The sequence below is a fragment of the Phocoena sinus genome, chromosome 15, assembly GCF_008692025.1.
Source record: "Phocoena sinus isolate mPhoSin1 chromosome 15, mPhoSin1.pri, whole genome shotgun sequence".
Lineage (NCBI taxonomy): Eukaryota > Metazoa > Chordata > Mammalia > Artiodactyla > Phocoenidae > Phocoena > Phocoena sinus.
The window spans coordinates 63,750,762-63,776,078 of record NC_045777.1 but is presented as its reverse complement, the minus strand read 5'-3'; the positions used below and the strand labels follow the sequence as shown (position 1 = coordinate 63,776,078).

Here is a 25,317-nt window from a genome sequence, read left to right as displayed (position 1 = left end):
GGAGAAAACACACGTGAGCGGTGGGAGAAGTGTAACCTACTGCCCCGGCCATCAAGCAACCCCGCAGGGAAGCTGGCCCCCCTCTGTCGCCCCCATTCCACGTGACAGGAGGACAGCCAAGCCCGATCTCCCCCCACCACTCCTCCTCCCACACCCACAGGACGAAGGAGGCTGTCATCTTTCATTAGGGGGATACAGGGACACCCGCGTGGAGATCGCGCACAGCCATGAAGTGTCAGCGTAAAGAAATAAGAAACAAAGGCCCCTCGCCGAGTATCTCAAAGCGTGTTCAAATCATTGATGTGAAGGAGAAGATGGGTCCGTAAGAGGATTAGAAATAAACCTGAAAGAATATAAAATCCCCGTTAGGGGCAAGGCCACCACTTCGTGTCTGATCTTGGAAAGAATGAGGGAAGGACTGAGAGGAAAAGAAGAGCTTAATTCCTGGTCTGTGTGGCACATTCCAATGGGCTGGGGAAGACTCCTTTCAGGCGAGAGAAGGCCAGAGAAAGTCCCATTCATTCACTGGCTACAAAAGCCAATTGACTGGAAATGCTTGGTGGTAATGTCTCGGGTCATTAAACGTGAACTCTTGGGTGGGGGGCAGGGTGGGTACGGAGGAGGAAGGGGCAGCTGGGGAGGAGGTAATGGTTTTCAGCAAGTGGATTCCAAAGAAAACAGGAAGCTCGGCACATAAAGGCTATTTTTGTCTGGACTATGTCAGCTCTGAGCTTCATCATCTTGGATTCCTGATTCTGGGAAAGAAACCTCAAGCTGCCTCTTACAGAGAATGGGCGTGATTTTACGGCCCCTCAGTGCGAACTCAATTGGAAGCTTTGCTTTATCCGAGCAGATTTTCCAACACAGGCTTCAAGGAAGCCGTGCAAATTAGCCCCAGCTCACTGGCCTCTGCTGTGAACAAGGAGATGTAGGAATCACACCCTATTTGTTTGTCTGTGAACGGCTTATTTTACGTAGCATGGTGTCCTCAAGGTTCATCCATGTTGTCACAAACGGCAGGACTTCCTTCTTGTTTGAAGGCTGAATAATATTCCTCTGTGCAGGGCTTCCCTGGTGGCGCAGCAGTTGAGAGTCCGCCTGCCGACGCAGGGGACACGGGTTCGTGCCCCGGTCCGGGAAGATCCCACATGCCACGGAGCGGCTGGGCCCGTGAGCCATGGCTGCTGAGCCTGCGCGTCTGGAGCCTGTTTTCCACAGCGGGAAGAGGCCACAACAGTGAGAGGCCCAAGTACCACAAAAAAAAAAAAAATTCCTCTGTGTATATACATACTATGTATTTTCTTTATCCATTCACTTGTCAACGGACATATAGGTTCTTTCCATGTTTTGGCTATTACGAATTTGGCTGCCATGAACATGAGAGTACAGATTTCATGATTCCACTTATATGAGGAACCTAAAATAAACTCTCATAGAAGCAGAGAGTAGAAGGGTGGTTGGCAGGGGCTGGAGGGAGAGGGAAATGGGGAGGTGCTATTTATCGGGTACAAAAGTTTGTTCACACTAGATGAATAAACTCCAGAGAGCTGCTGTTCGACACAGAGCCTAGAGTTAACAGACTATATTGTACGCTGAAAATTTTGCCCAGAGGGCAGATTTCATGTGAAGTGTTCTTTCCACAACTTTAAAAAAAGGAAGTGTAGAGAAAGTGGAACATCTTAAACCCCTACCCCAGGTGAACTGTCACTCATTTCTTGCTCGCTTCTCTTTGGTACCTAATTGTGATGAGCGTGGAGTCCTGACCCCAGGATCATTTTGCGTTCTGGTCTGTACTGACTTTTCCTTCAAGACGAGGGAATCCTCTCTCCCGATTCCTGTTCTAATTCCCAGCACTTCTCCAATGGTGCAGCTCAAAGACTGTTGCCAAGAGAACGTCTCACTCTAATTTTCATATTCCACCCAGGCACTGAATATTCCTCGTACTCAAGAAGAGACTGAGGGGCATTTTCTCTCCCATGTTGCAGCCTTGGCCCATAAAGGAACTTGGAGAAGTCTTAAGAGAAATACTGCAGGCCTCTGTCTTCAAACCCTTACTAGCTCCTTCTCAAGGGGAAAGCAGTGGCAACTATGACGGGGGAGAACCTTCACTGAACCACTTTTTTTCAAGTGAGGTTCATTATTTTAGCATCCCTCACGAAGCCCCCCAGCCAGCTCCTGTATCACTCATATGCAGGGAGAGTGGACCCTGTACTCCCAGTTTCCCTGTGTCAGGCAAGCATGCTGGGCAGGGCCCATGCTAGTTGCCAGGAGGCAAGGCCATCATCCTGGTCTGTGCCGGGCAGTGTGGGTCAGATCCCACCGTGCTGTTCAGTGAGTGACAGCAGGCAAGTCTGTGCTTCAGCTCAGTCTCCGTGTGTCTGTCTGTCCCTCTTTTTTTTCGGTACGCGGGCCTCTCACTGTTGTGGCCTCTCCCGTTGCGGAGCACAGGCTCCGGATGCGCAGGCTCAGCGGCCATGGCTCATGGGCGCAGCCGCTCCGCAGCATGTGGGATCTTCCCGGACCGGGGCACGAACCCGTGTCCCCTGCACCGGCAGGCGGACTCTCAACCACTGCACCACCAGGGAAGCCCTGTCCCTCTCTTTATTCAGATCCTACCATCCAGATTTTGACTAGAAGAGAAGAAGCTGCTTCTCAGACTCAGACATTAACCTCATTTTTAAAGCCAGGTCTTTGCAAAGCATTGCACAGGGTGTTGGGTGCGTGCCCAGATTAATTAAGCTGTGCTTCACAGCCCATTTGGCTATTGTTTGGGGATTACTCTTCACTGCTCAGAATCCCACTGGATGGGGTGGGGTGGAGAGGGGAGAATGCCATCCTGAACCCCTATAAACAACTCCACTGGAAAAAACCTTCCTGGGAAACCACAGGGAACCTCTGACAACTGTGTTGACAAAACCCAGAGCCTGATCCTTGGATACAGTGTCGCACCAACTCTTTATTTGGTGTTCCAACAGAGAGGAAGACCCTCTGGGCTCAGGGTCAGGGGACTAATATTCATTAAAAAGCTTCTGAAAAACAAAAGCAAAAATGCTATCTATTTAGCATGTTAATTACCTAGCCAAGAAGAAGACAAAGTAACTCACAAATGGCCATTGGTCATTGACACTTGGGATTCACTTGCCAAGAAAACTGTGTTCCCCTCCTCTGTGCACATTTGAAATATAAGACTCTCCCTACGGTGGCTCAGTCCAGAGGATTCAAGGTATGGCAGTACCTCTGTGAGGTCTCACTTTCAGTAACATCCTCCTTAATTGGAAAGGCTAACGAAGTGGAACCAGGTCATTGATGCTGTCTGCCTAATCCATCCTGTCTGTCTAAACTGGGACTCTGGTTTACAGTAAACTCCTGTCTGTCAGAGGAAAGGCCCCCAGAGACCAAAGGGGAACTTGCAACGTGCTCGGATGCTACAGTGGAGTGCTTCTAGAATCTTAATGTGGGGACTGGGAACCAGGGAACCACCTAAGCAAGGAAAGCCCTTTCATATCATCTACTGCAATGACTACATGGAGGAAGTCAACTGGGGAACTGGGTAGGTTGAATAAGTGGCCCTCGTTTTCACCACTCCCTAGATCCACACCCTCTGGTCCTGTGATTTTGCATTTCTTTGCCAAGCGTGCTTCCTCATCCCTTGAACTTGGGCTTGCCCATTAGCAGTTATGACATAAGAGAAGCTTGAAATGCGGCTGCGTGATTGAGCATGACCTCTTGTGCTTTTGCCATCAGCACAAGAAGAATGTGCCCCAGGGAGCCTGCTGGTCCAAGGAGGATGAGAGACAGTCGGGGCAGACCCCATCCAATCTGCAGCTTGAAGCTAAGCCCAGCCTAGATCAGCCAAGCCCTAGCCAACCTTCACACATGGAGAAAATATATGTTGTTCTTTCCAGTCACTGAGTTTCAGGTTGCTTTGTCATACTGCACCATTGTGGCAGAGACACTCTCCAAACATGGGCCTTGACAGAACCAAAACGTACTGTACAGACAGTCCAGCCTTGGAAACGAAATGATGCGTACTCTCCCTAAGTCTGCAAACACATCCCAGGAACCAGAAATAACCAAACTGATAGCTATCATTTATTGAGGACCTACTACGTGCCAGGCTCCATGCAAGATGTACATTACACCAAGCAAAGAAATTACTCAACCATCAGGATCTTGCACTACTTATGAGTTAGCCTTCAGCCCTCTTTGCTAAATATACCAGTCCTTCTGAATTTATTTAGATGCCATCACAGCCACATTAATGGAAACCATCACTCAGAGTGCCCTTGCCCTGAGATGAAGATATTTTTCATTCTTCTGGCTTATTCTAAACTTTATCCCATGGGCATATTACTTGACCACAGTTCAGAACAGTCATGAATACCAGTAGTAGCTATTAACTTACCAAGTTACTTGTTAAGTAATGGCTAACAATTTGTTAAGTTCTTACCATGTTCCAGGCACTGGCTTAACCTCTATACACGCATCATTCCATTTACCACTGTAACAACTTTATGGTAGGTACCACCATTACTCCCATTATAGAGACGGGGAAACTGATGACCATAGAGACTGAATAACCTGTCCAAGGCTACACAGATAGTGTTGAAGCCTGGATTCAATCCCAGCGCCCCACACTCAAGAAACCTGTGCTCCACTATTTTACACTAGCTCTTATCTGAGAATATCGTCCCACCTTAGACAATGTAATCCTGCAACCTAGATAATGTCTATCTAAAGGAAGAATACAGCAAATGAAAGGTACCACCTTAACAACTACTGGAATCCTTTTCTAGTATCTGTATCTTTTTAAAAAGGTAGTGGACATGGTTGATCGAAATCAGTACATGTGTCGTGACTAAAAACAAAATGCAGTCACTGTGCCACGGCAGGAACCACGCAGAGTTAGCCAAACCCGTCCACAAATGTTTACCGTGTTCCAACTCAGCAGCTAGCACTATGCCTGGTAGGTACCCTGAGGGAGACAAAAATGAGTTTTATTAAAGGGACCCCGTGTGCCCTTCCATCCCAAAGCTGTTTAAAAAAGAGGCAAGAGCCTGATTACGGCTCCTGCAGAACTGAAACTTGTCCGCACCTCGAGTCTTGCCCGTAAGACCAGGAAGCCAGGCTCAAAAACTTCCGAGCCCATCAGGGCCAAAGCCTTAATTTTAACAAGCAATTCAACCTTCATAAAGAAAGCAGAGAGGAGGAAGAATCTGTTCATTTTCATTCCAGGCATGCATCAAACATTTCTGGCTTTCCTGGTTATGCCGAGACCTGCGTAAGCCTTAGTCAATGGAAGGGGCGTTCTCCTCCTTGGCTTTGATGATATCATAAGACAGCGTATGCTCTTGCGTGTTGAGTGATGACTTCGGTGTACAGGTGAGACAATCCTGTGATTCAAGCCTTCTGAGCCAGTTTCCCCCTGAGGCCCATCGAGTCAGCATATAGACAATGGGCCCCAATAGTACAGCCTCAGCACAGACACACCCAGGACAACACTGCAGAAGGCTGGGTGGTGCTCTCCCCGGGAGCCCTCTGCTTGGCGATGGAAGGAGGAAGCTTCCACCATCCAGAGACTGGACCTTATTCTGGTCACTGTCAAACACCAGGTGCCTTGGGAAATGCAATGAGCTCTTCATGGGATCAAAAACTCAGCACCCTTGCCTGCTGGAGAAACTGGCTCACTGGAGACCACCCCGTGGAAGCTGAGTTTGGATGTCAGGCCAGAGACCTAAATGGGTAAGGTCACTTGTACTGCAGCCTGGCATGGGGCAAAGACGGTCCATTCACGGGAAGAAAAGTGCAGGTTTGGGGTCAGCTCTGGATTCAACTCATGCATAACCACTGTTTCAGTCTGCTCTGGCTGCCGAGACAAAACACCACAGGCTACGTGGCTTACACAAGAGAAACTTATCTTCTCACAATTCTGGGAGCTAGAAGTCCAAGATCAAGACGCCAGCAGGGCTGTTTTCTTCTGAGGCCTCTTTTCTCATCTTGCAGACGGCCACCTTCTCACTGTGTCCTCACGTGGTCTCTTTCCTCTGTGTATGAACCTCTATGTGTCTCTGTGTGCCCAAATTTCCTCGTCTTACAAGGACACCAGTCAGACTGGATTAGGGTCCCCCTAAAGGCCTCATTCTAACTGAATGACTTTTTTAAAGGCCCTGTGTCTCCAAATACAATCATGTTCCCAAGTTACTGGGGTTGGCAAGTCAGCAGGTAACAACCACTTAGACTAGTGACCTCCATAGCTTCTGTGAGCTTTCCCTGTCTCATTTATACAAGGTAAACAGGTGGGTCTGTATTCTCCTACAGAGCTACTGCAAGAAAGTAAAGCATAGAGTGCATTGTCTGGCAACTTCTGTAAGCGAGAAGGAGTACTGATAACTATTACACCAGCTTAACAGGTGTAAACCTGGACTGTCTCACAGGAACCCAGATACACAGTCACCTCCTGCCTTGAAAACAGGATACCACTGACATCGCAGGTTGCCGCAAACATTAAATAAAACCCGCTATTTTAACTGTCTGGTCCCTGGGTTAAAATTAAGCTCAAAGATAACCTTCCCTTTGTTTTCTTCTTCCAGGCTTATGAAGGCTAAGACATATCCCTCCACACCCAACCCTACTCAACCACAGTTCTTCTGAACTGAGAGGTATTGCAGGTAACTGGACAGCCGTGAAATGGGTAAGTTTACCTACTTTGTTCTGAATGCTTACTTTGTGCCAAGCATGTGAACTACTTGCAACTCTGCCAAAGGAAGTCTCATGCTCCCCATTTTACAGATCAGATAACTGACGCTCCGGCAGGACAATTTGCTCTAAAACACAGATTTGATAAGGGATGGAGCCTGGACCGGCGCTCAGGTTTGTAAACTGCCAGAAACTGGTCCCTTACCCAATATCCTGGTGTTCCTAATAGCGTGAACTTACTGAATCAGGATCTCTGGGTAAGGATCCAAAGAACCTGCATTTTTATTAGATACTCTTGGGCAAGTCTTACGCAGGCCGAAACCTGAGAACCCCTGATTATATCCCGAATAATACAAGACTGAAAGCATCCAAGGTGAGAAGGACAGTCGGTGAAAAACCAAACATTTCTATTACGACCCCAACCTCTGATAGCCAGCCAGCCACCAAGTGTCTAACGCATGCTTAGGACTCTGGTGCTTGTGCTCTGCGCCCCCAAGAAACTTCATCATGGGTGTGTCTTAGCCCATTCGGGCTTCTCTGACAGAAGGCCACAGACTGAGTGGATTATAAACAACAGAAATTTATTTCGCACAGTTCTGGAGTCTGAGAGTCCAAGGTTAAGGTGCTAGCAGATTTGGTGTCTGGTGAGAGCTTCCTGATTCACAGATGGCTGTCTTTTTGCTGTGGCCTCACATGGCAGAAGATTCGAGGAAGCTTTTTGGGGTCTCTTTTATAAGGGCACTAATCCCTTTCATGGGGGCTCTTCCCTCATGACCTAATCGCCTCCCAAAGGCCCCACCTCCTAATACCATCCCACTGGGAGTTAGAATTTCAACATATGAATTTTGGGGGGGACACACACATTCAGTCTCTAGCAGGGTGGCTTCCACCCCTTCCTTTCTCCCCACTTAAATGGTGACGGTATCCCTCCTGCCCCAGAAACCCTGTCATCAACCCTCCTCCCTCCACCATTCCCTCCCCAGGGGTGTGTGACCCCTTCTCAGCTCCTTCTCAAGATCTGGTCACGGCCATGAGGGTGCTCACACAATGGGGCTTTCTGTCTAGACGTCCCTGTGGGATGTCACAGCGAGCTTATCTCGCACGGCCATGGCTCCTGAGATGAAGGCGGGGCACGTGCATGGCAGGCGGCACTGGGAGACCAGGGAGAAATGCCAAGGACACAGACCGCCCTTGTTCTCTGAGAAAGGCTGCACTTGGAATGTGAAGCTGGCCAGCACCACACAGACTCACCTTGTTAGAAAATGCAAACTCACCTTCAAATAGGACTCAGGGGAGAAAGCAGAAACCCCACAATGAGGGCAAGGGGACTCTCACTGCTTCAGAGAGATGGTGATAGATGTGGTTAGCACCTTAAAATGGGGTGGAATTTCCTCGCTCTGTCTGTCTCTTTTGTCTCAAAGGTTTTAAAAGTTTAGAGCCCTCTTTGCTCTTCTGCACTCCCTCCACATTTTTTAGTCCAGACCCCAGAAATGAGCAACAGAGCCTCAAAATGAAGCTCCAGCCCTTGGAGCTGGTAGTTGACCATCCCCAGCCTGGGAAGATAGGAGAAACCACAGACTCACGGAAATTCGGCCGTGATTTTTGTGTTTCTCAGCTCGGTGTGTGTATCTTTGAGCACACACGGTCACCAAAAATCTAAACCATCACACGTAACACTTTGTTCTGTGTGTGCCTACAGAGGTTTTATAATTCTTTACAAAGTACACAGAATGACAGTTCTCAGAACTACAAGGTTTTGAACACACCTACCTGAGACACTGGACATGTATTTCTGCCAGAAAGCACAGCTCTCGGCTGCATGGCTGCTGCCTGGCAAACAACTGTATCGTCACCTCCCCCTTAATCACGCAGTTATCCTAGGGTCACACGGCTGATCGATAAGACAATGATCAGAATAGTAGCTAACACTGGGTTCATATGGATCACAAGACATTAGTTTAAGTGGGTTGTAAGAACCTTCTCATTGAAACCTCACAGCAACTCTTAGATTATTAATAGGTATCATCAGTAGATATTCATAGCCCCAATTTACAGATGGTGTAACTGAGGCTCAGAGGGAAAGTAATTTGCTCAAAGCCATTCATTACTAAGTGGCAGAGACAGGATTTGGACCAGGACAGACTAATTCCTGAGGCTGCGCTTTTGGACCACTAAATTACACTGTTTTCCAGTGGGACAACCACATGGTAAATCGTAATCACTAAACCACAGTTCATAGTTTTGTGAGTTGCTGGCACTAGGAAGCCTTATGGAGCAGGGGATTGGATCACATGGTATTAGGAAATACCTGATCTTCCCATTTCCTTGTTGTGGATCTTCAGCTAATTATTTAACTTATAATAATAACAATATAATAACCATCTCGACAGTCACTGTAAAGACTGACTGAGATGGTGTATCAGAGCCTTGCTCAGTCCTGGTGTTGAGTAGGCAAGCCACAAATGTTAGTTCCTCTCGGAGGACAATTACTGTCACTTTACAGAGTTCTGTTTTTCACAGCTCAAAGGCATTTCAGACCAGAAAGAAGGCATGCCTGCCACACACCAAGAAAAAACTGAGGAACGCAGGACAAGAGGTTCTGGTAGCCCGTCCAGGGCTCTAGGTCCTTCTGAGGCTGGCCACCTGGCCTCGGCCTGTACACAAGCCTTCCTGAAGCTCAGAACACAAGCCGCATCTCCAGCTCAGCCCAGTAATTACCTTTTCCCAGGCACAGGCCGCACGGCACCTACCAATTTGGCACCCACTTGCTGTGGTTGCCAAGATGGCGTGTAGCCCAACCGCAACCAATGCCTCCAGGTGTCCTGTAGACACTGTCCAGAGTTCCAAAGACACTGTGCTCTGCTCTACAGCTCCTGGTACTGCTCAGTGGGTTTTCTGTTCCACGGGGATCTAGTTTAAAGATCTGAGCCCCAGAGTCTAAGACTGTGGATGCTGGAAAGGTACTTACATAGGGTAGGTAAGCAGCACCTTCTCTATAGGATGCCCAAGGTGGATATTACTAAGCAATGACTCGGCCTCAAATTTTCAACACGGCTCTATGAGCAGACACTACCAGTAGATTCCTGCTTTCCAGTGAGATGAAACACATTTCTTGCCCTGACCTGAATCAAACCCATCATTTTCTGGTGAGGCATACGAGATCCAAAATGGGAAGTGGATTTCCTAATGGCCACACACCACTTATAGCAAAACCCAGTCTAGAATCCAAGTTTCTTGATAGAAAATCCTGGGTTCATCCTTTTTTGCCAAAATAAACGTCTATGTGTGCCCTTGCCCGCCCCCCCCACCCACCTTTTCTTCATTTCTTCTTCTTCAGCTCCTCACCAGAGCCTCTAACTAGGACATCTTTTGTTCAAAAGATAGCGTATCCCAGCTCTGGGAAAACTGTGATCCAGCAGTGCTTTATGTCTGGAATGTTTCCAAGAGGTGCACACAGAACTGCTGATTCAAACTGGGGGAAAATGGATCCCAGGATGTGGGCACATGGTGACGGAGTGGAGAGCTCTACAGCGGGTACAGGGGGCGCATCCCCCGCTCCAGGCTGTGCCTCGGAACAGGGGAGCTTCCTTTCTGGGCTGGAAGAGAGATGGCTGACAGGTGGGCCTACAGGAGACAGATGGGCTGAGGCTTCCTACAAGTGAGAGTCAGGCTCAATGTCAGGAGGTTTCAAAGAGGTGAGACCTGGGGGGATTGAGTGCCCCCTTCCTGCCTCCCCAGCCTTTTCCTGTATTTCTTAATGCTCATGATGGCAATGAGGATGAAGACGACGGGACGGGTGACAATGGCCATTAGGATAGCTTTCATTTAAGTCTTTATGAAGCACCCTGTTTAGCAATTTCTATGCATTATTTCAGTAAATCCTTATTTCACCCTCATGGGGTGGCTACAGGATGGCCATAGAGTCTGGAAACACAGATGATTTTATTTTATTCTCTTACCATTGGGAGGTGCTCCTGATGACATTATATGTTTGCTTCTGTCTCCAGACTATGGATTTCCTGTAGTATTCCTAATTTAGAGAGGCTCAGAAAGACTTGCCCAAAAGCCAGAGCCAGGCCCATTTAACCTTCATATCTTCTACGTTAAAAAAATAAAGTTACCAAAATACGTGGATGTGGTATGGTCTGACCTACATAGTGCACAATATCGTTTAAAAAAAACCTAGTTGCCAATATTTAAAAATTGGGTGATTTCACAATACCCAGACTTCTGGCTTTTCTTAAATGTCAGAAGATCCAGCCAAGTAGGTGTGCAGGCTGGCATGGCTGCAGCTGGAGCTGAGTAGCTGCTACCTTTTTTTTTTTCATTAATTAATTTTTAATTTTTGGCTGCGTTGGGTCTTCGTTGCTGCATGTGGGGTTTCTTTAGTTGCGGTAAGCGGGGGCTACTCTTTGTTGCGGTGCACAGGCTTCTCATTGCGGTGGCTTCTCTTGTTGCGGAGCTCGGGCTCTAGGCACGCGGGCTTCAGTAGTTGTGGCACGTGGGCTTCAGTAGTTGTGGCTCGCGGGCTCTAGAGTGCAGGCTCAGTAGTTGTGGCGCACGGGCTTAGCTGCTCCGCGGCATGTGGGATCTTCCCGGGCCAGGGCTTGAACCCGTGTCCCCTGCACTGGCAGGCGGGTTCTTAACCACTGCTGCTACCCCCTGAAGATGGGTACACACCCTCCTCTTGGCTACAGCCCCTACCCCGCCCACCTGGGCTGGCCCCAGAAGCATCTGAGTTTATGACCGCCCACCTCTTAACTACCATACTTTATTTCTCCCACCAAAGGACAGTACCATTTTATCCACTGGACAACTTATTCTACCTGACTCCAGGCTCACCCCGGATCCCAAGAAAGAAAAGTTCAGGATGCCGAGACCTGAGAGAAGAAAGAGGAAAGCTCTAATAATGCACAAGTAAGCTGAGCACTACAGTTCATCCATTTACGAGCCTCTACCTGGAGCTCAGTGGTCTTGACTTTTCCAGGGGGCGGCGGGCATCAGGCACAGCGGGTGGCGGGCGGGGAGGCTCAGTGCAGAGTGCGGAACAGGAAGAAGTTATTAGCGCCCACTGTTTTCTTGCTTCCTGCACGGCCGCGGCGTGCAGCTGCCTGTGAACTGACTGTTTGTTCCCAGCTCTCCCGGAAGGAAGCGCTCTCATCACCCACGACAACAGAGTTGGTCCAAAGAGCCAAGAACGTGCGCGGGGGCTCCGAGCCCAGCTCTTCTTCTGTACAGGACAGCCCCAGAGCTGCCGAGACAGGAAAATGGGAAGAAAGCGCAGCCTGGCCTAGAGCATCCTGCGGGGCCCGCAGACAAAGCCCCAGCTGGGGGAAAGGGAGGAGGGGGAGGCCAGAGGAAGGGGATCCAGTGGGGCCCACCGATTCTGTACAATGAGCTCCTTTCAGCGGTGAATAGAGTACTCTCCTCGACTCGGCCTCAATGGCTTTGTTTCTGAAACGACCCATTCTACACCCAGAAAGCCAAATTTGCCAGACCCTGTGCCAAGGTCAGGAAAGAGCCTGAGATCCCCCAGCAAGCTGATAATCAGCCCCCAGGAGATGACCACTGTGCTCAGTGCTGCTCGGCTGACCCAGCATCTACAATGATCCCCTTTGATTTCTACGCTTTTCTGCACGGGGGCCCCTCACTCACACGCGTGACCTGTTGGGCATAACTGTAGGATCTCCTCAGGATAGTAAGTGCTCTTTTCTCACGAACGTCCCTGAGACATCTGTATGGAGGGAGGGGGTAGGGCAGGATGAGAAAGGATGAGACTGGAGAAGCACGATGCAAGTTCAAGTCTGCCGTCTCAAGTTGCCAAATACATGATGCAGTGGGAACTCATCGCTGACCACCCAGCAGCAGCCTCTGCTTTTTCTTTTAATAAATTTATTTATTTATGGGTGTGCTGGGTCTTTGTTGCTGTGCGCGGGCTTTCTTTAGCTGCGGCGAGTGGGGGCTACTCTTCGTTGCGGGCTTCTCATTGCGGTGGCCTCTCTCGTTGTGGAGCACGGGCTCTAGGCGCTCAGGCCTCAGCAGTTGTGGCTCGCGGGCTCTAGAGCTCAGGCTCAGTTGTTGCGGCGCATGGGCTTAGTTGCTCCGCGGCATGTGGGATCTTCCCGGGCCAGGGCTTGAACCCGTGTCCCCTGCATTGGCAGGCAGATTCTTAACCACTGCGCCACCAGGGAAGCTCCGAGCCTCTGCTTTGTAGGCTCCCTGAGAACACCATCTTTGAGGGTTTATTGCACAGGGAGCAAACAGCAAACTGGGGGCCTATGGGCAGTATTCAGCTCAGACGTGTTTTGTTCAGCCCGCATGATGTTTCCAAAAGAAGAATGCTACGTGTGATGCCAACACTTAAAGTTCAGGAGGTTTCATGTAAAACTACAAATCTCTGGCACTTCTTTGAAAATCAGAAGATCTTGCAACAGGAATTCATCATTTCCGTAAGGCACTGACTATGAGCTCAGATCTGGAAAGAGGTTGTCTCTCTTAATGGGGCACGCGCCCTCCAGCTTGCCACTGACCCCCTGACATGCTTCCCTCACTAAGGCTGCCACGTGGCTGCTGTGAGCACTGACGTTTGCAATCTCTAGTAAATCAAGTCCCAAAGCTCTCAGCAGAGGCCCTGGGGTTGGAGAGAAGGATGGGATATGGACTGGTTGTAGAGCAAACTTGGCTACAAAATTCAAAATTCGACTCAGGAAATGTACACGAACACACAACCAGGAACCCTTGGTGAGGAAAAGCATCCACGCCCACGAATAGGGGTGAGGCTCTTCTGCTCTCCTCACTCTTTGCTATACACTATTTAACAACTTGTCCTGTTTTCCAAGGCAATCTTCTCTGTGTTCATGTTTAACGAAGTCCTAGGCCTGCCACACGGACAGCACTGGGCAAATTCTTGTTGAACCAAAATCAACCGAAGCTCGAGTCATGTTGGGTTGGAACCTAAGATGCATATGCTCCGAACCCAGCCCGCTTAAGAGGTGTAGGATGTTTTCCTAACTGCAAGTCAAGACAAGTCCCTTGGGAATGAAAGACTGAGCAGAAGTAGATGAGCCCAACCTACTTACTGGTTGGCGGATGTCTGAGATGACGAAGCAGAGAGGTCATCTTTATATGACACACAGTATACTTGATATACACGTTATACAGCATAAGGTCTGTTGGGAAGATATGACATGTGCTGACATCGTGAAATGAAAGTCAGTTCCCAATGTATCCAAGGATGCAAAACCTCACCAGAAACAAGGTAGCCCTCAGAGTCGGGGCAGGTGCAGCATATGCTCTCGCAGCTTTTCTAGGTCTAAAAAGGTAGACTGAGGTTTTACTGTATCTGCTTCTGCTGTACGTAGCCAAGACCACCTTCCAGCTCTGTATATGAGTGTGTGTGTATGTTTGTGTGCCTGTATGTGTGTGCACACATGCAAACATTTGTGAACATTCACATGCACGTACATGTGGTCTCTTCCATCCAAAGCCCTGCTAAAAAGCTGCAGAGGGATCTGTGGATTTTGTTTGCCCTGCGTCCCTCATTTTGGGGAATTCCCCTGAGTCACTCCACTCTTGTACTAATTTCAAATGGCCACTGGGGGCGGGGAAGCAGCATCAGGAGAGACTCCACTAGGCAGACTTCTATTTCTGAGCTGTGACACAAGCGAGAAAGAATAGAAGCGTGCAGAATTTCATTTCTGCACTTTGCACTTAGCTATAATTATTCACGCACCAAAAGGGGGAAATACTACAGTTGTTCTGATTTCATATGCTAACTGTGTTTACATGCTAACAGCATTTCTCAGGGACAATTATCTTATTACTAGTGCAGTAATCTTTTCAATCTTTCAACACCGTTTACAGCTGCCAACTTCAAAAATTAAGGCTAATTAAGACCGTGCTTTCAGCAGGTAGGGTAAACGACTCACGCATTTTAACCAATTAAAAGAAAATCAGTTTGGGGAGAAGGCGTGAAGCGGGGGTGGGCACAGTGTCAAAGGTAAAGAGAAGAGATTGTATAGCTTCCACCGATTTGAGGGCTAACATTCTGCCGACGCTAGTATTCCAGAATCCACTAGACAAGTTTCATCAATGGAGAGACCTGTAGATATCAGGACCAAGGACAGCTGGTCCTGTCCATGCAAGAAGAAAGGGGGTATTTTGCATTCAATTATTCTACTTCCATTCGTCATATTCTTCCACGTGGCTTCAGCATGGAGCAGTGGTTGAGAACACGGACTCTGGCATCGGATGACCTCTGCTCAGATGCTGGGTCAGTCAATTGCTCTGTTCAACCTTGAGCAAGTTACTTACTACCTTGGTGCCTCTGTTTCCTCCTACGTGAAATAGGGATAATAATAATGCCTACCTCCCATGCCTATTATCAGGTGTGATTGAATTAACATTTGTAAAGCACTTAAAATAATGTCTGGTTCATAATAATCATCCAATAAGCATTTCTTTTAAAAAGCATGGGCTCTATTATAAGGCTGTAACACACGTGAACAACATGTTTTCTAACTCTTTCTTGACCTCATGCATACTCACTGCATTACGAGCCATTTGAGAATGGCTAATATATAATCGCAGCTGTATTTACTGTGTCTGTTAGCAATAACTTCTCCAATTACTTGTCCTGCTATCTCGTTAGCTGCCATATAAAACCAGCACCTTAGATCATCCATCATTATTTTTCATTTTGTTTTGTTTTAAATCACAGAGAAGCAGACCTTTCCCTGAAGGGCTATTGCGGGAGCCCAGATTTACAGTCTGGTTCCTCAGAGCCCAAGCACAGCTCAGGCTGTGGCATCTGAGGAGCCCCTGAGGAGTTTCTCACAGTGCCTGGACCGCTAAATGTCACCAACCACCTGCTGTGTGCCTGGGCTCAGCCGTCCACAGCCCCATCTTTCTGAACTCACACCAGCCCTGTGAATAGGTAACATGAAGCAGGTGGCCCCGAACCCATTTATAGATAAGGAGGCTGAGGCTTTAAACAACTCTTCTATGACCACAGCTTGCTAATAAAACAGTCATAATGTGGCACAAACGATTAACAATCTCTCCTTTAACATTTTCTTAAGCTACATGTCTGAAGACGGTTACTGCTGCTCGTAGGAGAACGAATGGTAACCACCACCACCAGCCAACACACATAACGTGCCCGGCATTATTCTGAGCCACTGTCAGGTATTAACTCACTTAATCCTCACAACTACCCTGTAAGGGTGGGGCTGTTATTAGCCCCCATTTTACAGATGAGGGAACTGAGCTCAGAGAGGTTATGCAACACGCCCAAAGCACACAGCTGCAAAGTGTTAGAGTCAGAATTTGACCAGATCCAGGAGATCTGGCTCCAGACCCCCTGATCTTGAACCCTCTGCTCTGTAGTTTCTCATAATAGCTGTAAAATTCGATGACCGTCACCTTTTCAATGAACACAAAAGGCATAAAGAGACAGAGGAGGGATCGACTGATCCAATCATCATATATCAAACAACTGATGACCAAATTGGTGATTTAGTTAATTTTGTGATAAGCGCTGCCAAAGGGGAGCGAGGGGGGACACAAAACAGAGGGGACTTTGACCACTGTGGCGGATTAGAAAGATTCTTTCAGGGAGTGAGACTTAAACTGGGCCTCAAAGAAAGGGCAACTTGTCTGAGATGGGAGAAAGGATAAGCACCTTAGGCAGAGGGAACAGCATTAGTGAAGGATCTGAGGTGGGGAAGAACACATAACTTTTAAGAAACAAAGCGAGGAGGTCTGAACTTAAGAATGCGAATGGGCGAGTGGCCAACAACAAGGTGGGAAGACTGGTGTAGGGGCTGGGTGATGGAGTCCCGCTGGGTCCGAGGAAGGAGTCCGGATCTTATCCAAAGAGCATGGTGAGTCACTGACAAGGTTTAGTGTGGAGGGACACGTATCTTCGTTAGAAGCCAGCTTTCAGTACCACCATCTAAATCACATATACTTGGCTTTCCGTATCGGATCCACAGGTATTTCCGAAAACCAACTCAGTGAACCAACACGCTGAAGAGTCAAGATGAATTTCAAGTCATTTCTATTCCCCATTTTTAGGGGTCACAACACAGCCCACAAAGTTTAAGCCATAGGTGGCTACGACCTACCAACCTCGTGAGTTATTCAACCCTCATTATTGTTACAGACAGTGAAAAAAGTGTGATATGTCCCAGCATACGAAAGTCTGATATCTTTCGAACGTCTACAAAAAAGAAATTGATCTAGGTTATACAAATGTCAATTTGCAACTCTGAGTTCTATGGCTTAGGAAAATGCATTTTCAGGTTAAAAGGGATGAATAGCAAAAACGTACCCCCTACCCCTACATACACATACACACACACACACACACACACACACACACACACACACACACACACACCAAAGCTGTATATACTAATTCCTGCAAGCTCCCATTTCCTGACACCTACTGCGTGCCCTGTGCTCTGGTTTACTTTGACCTCGTAACTAATGTGGCCACTGTCCCAGTTCGTCTGGGTGTTCAGTGCTCAAATCAGGAAAGTCCCAAACTAGGACGAATTGGTCACTCAACCCACCATAACCATAGATATTAATATAAGGAAACCACAGGCTCAGAGAGCTAAAGACACTTATTAACTTCACACAGCAGGTAAGTTAGTGGGGACCAACTAAGGCTCAAATCTGGTGTGCAGGACAGCCAGCCTGCTCCACCTCCTGGGGAAGGACTTAGAAAACCATTCAGTTGGATCACTGCCCCTCCCAAGACCCTTAAAGACTCTCACCCCCACCTGACACACACACATCCCAATCAAGAAGGCTGAATGACTGTTACTTCTGTGCAATGGAAGCTACAATCCCATGCCATCAGTCCACTCTATCCTTAACTCCCTTTCTAAAGACAACTAGAATGACCCGGGAGCCCTCAAAGCCCAGACATGACCTTCTTCCTGTTTCTGGCTTGACCACATGATGACTGCAAGTTGTGAGCATTTGAGCATTCCATCGCATGGTGGAATGGCCTCACCAGCAGTTCTGAATCGGCCTGCTGGGGTGCAGATCAAGGAAAAGAAACTCCTGACCCTGGCAAAGTTCTAGAAGCAAAGAGCTACAAAGAATCTAGGGACAGTTACATCCAGCTGTGTTCATTGTACAGATAGAAAAACTGAGGCTTAGAAGAACAAAGGTGACATTCAGATGATTTGCATTGTTCTTTTTCTCCTTTGCTTTCTTCTCCACAGCTGAATTAGGGCAGGTCAAACATAACTACTCAACTGTTAGGAGTTTTCACACCAATGGGCATGGCATACAGCTGACACTCAATAAATGTTCAGTGAACGTTCAGCAAGCATTTGGTAGGTACACTGTTGGAGGGACAATATGTGTGTGTGTGTGTGTGTGTGAGTGTGTGTGTGTGTATGTGTCTGTGAGAGAGAGACAGAGACAGAGAGACAGAGACACTGCAGTCCCCATACCAAATGGGTGTTCACTTGTTTTTTGTTTTTACCAAAAAAATCATTTTATTATAACCACCTCTTAAACAATATATTCTATAATCTTGATTATGTCTATTAGATTTGCTCGAAGAGGCCAGGTCCTAGCAGGGAAACCTGATGGAAGTCTCCTTCTGCCAGACCACCAGTATGTGGCCATTTTCTAAAAGGTGACCCTTTATATACACATCTGCATAATTTAACCTAAAATCTTAGTATGCTAGCAAAGATGCCTCCTTCTAATTAAAGTAATTTCTAGGCAGATATTGCTAAAGGCTTCTTTTCTTTCAAATAAAGTAATGAGCTGCTATTTTTATTAAGTATATATTATGTGCCAGGTACTCTATTGGCCTTAACTCTTTTTTCTTTGTTTTGTTTTGTTTGTTTGTTTTTTAATTTATTTATTTTTGGCTGCATTGGGTCTTCATTGTGGTGCGCGGGTTTCTCATTGCAGTGGCTTCTCTTGTTGCGGAGCACGGGCTCTAGGAGCATGGACTTCAGTAGTTGTGGCACGTGGGCTCAGTAGTTGTGGCTCACGGGCTCTAGAGCGCAGGCTCAGTAGTTGTGGCGCACAGGCTTAGTTGCTCTGCGGCATGTGGGATCTTCCAGGACCAGGGCTCGAATCCATGTCCCCTGCACTGGCAGGCAGGTTCTTAACCACGGCGCCACCAGGGAAGTCCTGGCCTTAACTCTTTTGGATTCTCATTTTCACCTTCATGATGACACCATAAGGAGATATCCCCAGTTCACAGATGAGAAAACTGAGGCTAAGAGACAGTAAAATAACTGCTCCAGTGTCACAGAGCTAGTAAGAGGCTGACTGAACCTGGGTCTTACTTTGAAGTCCAAGCTCTTTACACAATGTCCTATTCATCTCAGATTAAAGCCCACTGCCACCCTCTACTTTCTTCTTAGTATTTTTCCATGCACAGGACACTCCAAGGAACTTAATTTTTACCAGAAGGATATGAAACAAGGAACTGGAAAACCTCTGTCCTGACTCAGCTCTATTACAGCCGCTTCGCAAGCATTAGCACATTGCAAAACCACTGAGTCTCAACTGTTTCATCTGTTAAATCGGTGTAATTCTCAACCACCTCTCAGGGCTGCTGCCAGCTACAGGAGACTGCAGCCAAAGTGCATCTTCTTCTTACACATTAGTGTAAACGTACTAATGCCACAGAACTTTCAGAGGCCAGATCTCCCTGCAGGATGTCGGTCTTACCAATCTCTCAAATGCTCTCCTGGGCGAGCAGCCCCATCTACCATGCCCTGCTCCAAGGAGTTACCTCCTAAAATAAACCATGCTCACTTCAGTTAGCTCATCATAGACTATACATAGAAAAAAACACTCCAGAGTTCCCATCTGGCAGCAGCTTCTCCAAAATTCAGCCCAAACGGCTAATGTCTAATGTAACCTGCAGCATCTCACAGGTGGTTTGAAATCAGAAAGGCTGGCTGAGAGATGGAAACCCCTGGGCGTTAGCACAGTCTGTCCCAGCAGTGATGCCCCAGCGTTTCTGAGCAAACTATTACCGCAAGAAAATGAGAGCTTATCCCAGGGATGGGGCTGGAGTGAAATTAGACAGGGTGCAGTGGGTGGAGGCTGGAGGGAGCCACGCCAGGGCTGCGGGTCTTGGGGTGGTGAAGGGGAAGAAGGTAAGTAATCTGTGCACCAGGGGCTGCAGTGACCTCTAAACCTTCTCTGAGGCTCATGTCATTCTCGGGGCTGGCAAGAAGCCAAGTGTAGCCTCTCAGTTTCCCCATCCTTGAAGTGAGGGATATGACTCAGTTACACACACACACACACACACACACACACACACACACTCTCTCTCAAGACACACTTGAAAATGTTGATATTTCCCTTGGAAAGATACACAATTATTTGTTAGCAATGATTTCTTTTAAGAGAGATTGGAAGAAATGGGGGAGATAGAATTCTACTTTATTTGCATCCTTCTCTCATGGGTGAATTTTCTTGTCATATGCTTGTAACTCCTTTTATTTAAAAAGCAAATGTCACTTAAAAATGAAAGAATAGTACGGTGGTTCCTCAAAAAAAAATAAGCATAGAATTATCACAGAGCCTAGTAATTCCACTTCTGGGTCTATACCCAAAAGAACTGAAAGCAGAGACTCAAACACATATCTGCACACCCTTGTCCTAATGGCATTATTTACAATAGCCAAAATATGGTAGGTAACAACTTAAGTGTCCACAGAGGGATGAATGGATAAACAAAATGTGGTATACACATAAAGCGGACTATTATTCAGCCTTAAAGAGGAATGAAATCCTGACACATGCTGCAATGCGGACGAACCTTGAGGACATTACTCTAAGTGAAATATGTCGGATACAAAAGGACAAATACTGTGTGATTCCGCTGATATGATGTTCCCAGTGCAGTCAAATTCACAGAGACAGAAAGTGGAATGGTGGATGCCAGGGCTGGGGAGGTAAGAACGGTGAGTTGTTGTTTAATGGTTATGGAGCTTCAGTTGGCTTTGCAGAAGATGAAAATGTTCTAGAGATGGATGACGGTGATGGTGTGCGACCATGTAAACGCACTCATGCCACTGAACTGTACACTTGAAATGGTTAAGATGGTAAGTTTTATGTTACATATATTACACCATAATAAAATCTGTGAAGGACAAAAAAAAAAAATAGAAGGATAAGACAAAAACCAATAAAAATTGGTACTCAGTGGTAAAAAGAGGGACTGCTCCAAATGCCTCTTGTTTTGTAGATTTGACTTTGGAATCAGATAGAGGTTTTACCGAGGAACAAAACAAAAATTTTTAAAAAGCAAATGCATTAGGGATTACTGGAGCCAGGGAATTATAAATAACTTTTTATTTCTTCCGTAAACTTTCCATGTAAGTAGCCACCCAAATTTCCAAATATGAAAAAAATGAACAAATTGTGGTACATCTATAGAACGGAAGCCTACTTGACAATAAAAAGGAATGAACTGTTGGTACGAATGAATCTCAGAATAAGTATGTTGAGTAAAAGAAGGAAGACGAAAAAGCGTCTGTACCCTATAATCCATTTATGTGAAACTCTAGCAAATGGAAACTAATCTATAGTGACGCAAAGCAGATCAGTGGTTGCCATGGAATGGGTTGGGGGCGGGGACGGGCATTACAAAGAGTCACAGGGAAATCCTGGGGATGATGTTCATTTTCCAGTTACTGCAGTGACAGTGTCACAGGTGGACATATGCATCAAAACTCATCAAATTGCACCTTTAAACATGTGCAAGTCAATTATCACAGGTCAATTATTCCTCAATAAAGCTGGACCAAAAAGAAGTTTTAAAAACCTATTTAATGCCAAGACTTCCCTGGTGGTCCTGTGGTTAAGACTCCACACTCCCAATGCAGGGGGCCCGGGTTCGATCCCTGGTCAGGACCTAAGATCCTGCATGCCGCAGGGCGCGGCCAAAAAAAAAAAAATTAATGCTATACAACTAAACAAAAAAGAACTTATAAAAGATAACAACATGGGGGCTTCCCTGGTGGCGCAGTGGTTGAGAATCTGCCTGCTGATGCAGGGGACACGGGTTCGAGCCCTGGTCTGGGAGGATCCCACATGCCGCGGAGCAACTAGGCCCATGAGCCACAACTACTGAGCCTGCGCGTCTGGAGCCTGTGCTCCGCAACAAGAGAGGCCACGATAGTGAGAGGCCCGCGCACCGTGATGAAGAGTGGCCCCCGCTTGCCGCAACTAGAGAAAGCCCTCGCACAGAAACGAAGACCCAACACAGCAAAAATAAAATAAATTAATAAACTCCTACCCCCAACATCGTCTTTAAAAAAAAAAAAAGGTAACAACATAAAATAATAAAATAAAATAAAACAAAATGATGGGGTTAGATTAGAAAATTTCTAACCTTCTAACTCTGACCGTCTATGAATTATAGTTCCAAGTCCAGGTAAACTACCAAAAGAAAATAGAAGACGTCTAGGAATTTATTTATTCAACTAATCACAGTGAGAGCTATCATTTAATGAGCTCTAACTATGTGCCAGGCACTGTGCTTAGTTCTCTGTAAACCTTATCTCATAAATCCTCACAGCAAGTCTATGAAGACATCACTGGTGTTCTTCCCATTGAATGGATGAGGAAACTGAGGCACAGAGAAGCCATCTGTCCAGAATTTGAACCAGGGCTGGATTATTCCAGAATCCATGCTCTTACATATGCTCTTACCCACTGTGCCAGACCCCTCTGTCAATTATTATTGAGAACCTACTACATGTCAGGCCCTCTCTAAGGCTGGATTCACAGTGACAGAAGCCACTTTCAGCCATAAGTTTGCAAAAAGGGACAGGTAAAGATGCCAGTCCTGGTACCTTTTCTTTTCACCTCTAGGGTAGGCAAGCACTATCACCCCCATCACAGGCACACAGAGAGCTCCTCCGAGGGAAAGACTCAGCAAGGGTCCAGGAGTTGTCTAAGGCAGCAGTGCCCCATAGAACTTTCTACAGTGGTAGCAGTGTTCTATATCTGGGCTATCTAATACGGCGCCCACTAGCCACCTGTGTCTGCTGATCACTTGAAATGTGGCTGGTGCAACTAAGGAACTGAACTTCTAATTCCATGGGAGATAAGCCCATGCACTTCAGACTCTGAACGGCAATGATAAGACAAATGGTTTAAACAAAAGGAAGATTTAAATTTTAGGAGGTGAATTAAGAACTGGCTTATGTAAAGGGAGAGAGTTGTGAGAATGTTTCAACGTCTCCGGCCCTGGAGATGGACCAGGGTGAGTTTTCCAACTCGGCTACGTTCTAGCTGTGTGACCCTAAGCAAAGGATCTTAGCTTCCTGGAGCCCACAGTTCCCATCTACAAGGTGGGATGCCATTAGGATCTACCTGCCGGGGATAGTGTGAGGGTCACCTGAGCTGACAACATATGGAAAGCACTTGGCATGGAACCTCAGCTCAGATAAGACACAAGGTAAATGTCCTCGATCACTGGAAAGTCACCTAAAAGGACAGCTTATGCATCAGAGCTCATCCAGACGGACCCCAAAGACCAGCCAGCTCTGGGCCCAACGTCTCAGAATGAAAGCATATCAGAGCGGAGGAAGTGGCACTGGACAGCCAGTCCCAGGAGAACAGGTGATTTGCCAATGTCTTCCTCCTCATTTCTCACTAAGTTCTGGAAGACTGCACCCATCTGGCTTTCTCAGCTGGCCAGGCCTGGGTTTTGAGGGTCCCTCAGACAAAAGACACTGAGCGGCCAGATATATTTTGACTCTCAGATGGATTTTGGTTTTGGCCTATGAAGCATTTAAAAAATTTTCAATTGGTTGCCAATATCTAAAATTCAGGAAGACACCATGCATTCAAATTCTGGGTATCCCACCTCGCTTGAAAAATCAGAACATCTGGCCATGCTGGGTCTGCATTCCCAATCAGCCAGAGCTAAGAAGCAAGTGTCCACCTGCAACGGGGTGTGGGAGCTCTCAGCTCCCTTGTGACCGCCACCCTCGTTCTCATCACCTGCCCGCTCAGAAGGCATCTGACTTAGCCCTGCCCTATGAGAAGGGATCTGGCCAGAAACAGTCCTCCCGCTGTTGGTTTAGCTGGAGGCAAGGAGCAGATCTGATTCTGAGTAAAACTCAGTATTCCAAACCCACCTGACTTCTCTTTGACATCACCAATATGTAAAGACACAGATGAATAAATGGTTCTGTTTAATAATAAACTAAGCATGTCTTCGCTGCCTCTCTCATGGAGAAAGCTAAAAATAAATCACTCGTGGCTCAGCATATCAATCTACACCTGACAGTCGGGTGTCAGGCGAGCGTCCTTTTCCCAGCTTCAGGGGCCTGGAAGAACTCTTGATTTGAGGTGACTGCAGAGTCCTTGAAGGCTGCAGGAGCTGCCGAGAGACCTGGGCCTGCAAGTTCTCTGCATTTACTCACAGTTCAAAGAGGAAATGATGGAACAAGGAGATACAAGCAGGTGAAGACACTAGCACGCTCATGTCACTTTCCTGTCTCTTCTGAAGTGTCACCTGGTAAAGGTAGGCCCCTGCTTTCTGTCCCTGTCCCCGCAACACACACACACACACACACACACACGTCTGCTTTTCCCCAGCACTGTGATACCCTCCCCTCAAGCTGCAGTATCTTACTTGTTCTCTTGTGCACTGTCTCTCTTCCACTAGATTATACACTCCATGGTGTCTAACAGACATGGTCTGTTTCCAAACAGCTGTGTGTTTCTGGAGCCTCATGCAGGACTTGGCACCAAACAAGTCCTTACTGAAAACCCGCTTCGTACCTCTCTGACATCATGTATGGTGCCTGTAACACGTTCACGCTTCCAAAGCTTACATGACAGTTTCGTGATTCTTGCCATATTTCTCTAGCCACCCGTACAACTGAGTATTTCCTTTGACCAACTCTCATTTGTTTTAATTGAAGTATGTCTGTTTTTAAAAAGAACACTTTCTGGCACTACAGTTATGTAATCGAGAGACACCTGTAATCGATGAGCTTGGGAGCTAACCATCACTTGTTAGCTGTATGACCTTGGAAAAGGGAGTAAACCTCTTTCTTCAACTTCCCCATCTGTAAGACAGACTAATGAGCGCTACCTCCATATGTCAGGGGTAAGTGAACTAAAACATGTAACGTTAATTCACAGCAAGTGTTAGAAAAGTGCCTGGTACGTAGTAAGCCCAATGAGTACTATTTGTATTAGGATCTTTATAGAAAAAAAAAACCCAAACTATCATTTAACATATTAAAATAATTATAGGACAGTTGAAAGAAAAAAAAAAAGTCACCGACGTAGCAGCTAAAAAACGCTTATGGAGACAAAGGGCTGAGCCTCTCTGCGTTGCTACTACCCAGATGGGTAAAGCCCCCCGTCCCCAGGCCCCCATCCTCCCATCTTTTAAATGAGAATTCTGGGCTAGGCACTTAAAATTCCATCCACCTTCCAGCTTGGAATCTCAAACTCTCAATCCATGAATGATCCTACCTAAAAAGAAATAAAATTGGAAAACCTGATTCTACACAATGAGAGCCAAAGGGAGGAGCTGGGGGGGCAGGGGAGAGAAGGTTATTCACATTCCAAAAGGATTTGCTCTTACAA

At 46.9% G+C, this 25,317-nt stretch overlaps 1 protein-coding gene across 1 annotated transcript in view; it reads right to left on the bottom strand.

Moving 5' to 3' along the window:
• Positions 1 to 25,317, bottom strand: part of XYLT1 (xylosyltransferase 1) — a 311,724-nt gene that overhangs the window by 224,634 nt on the left and 61,773 nt on the right.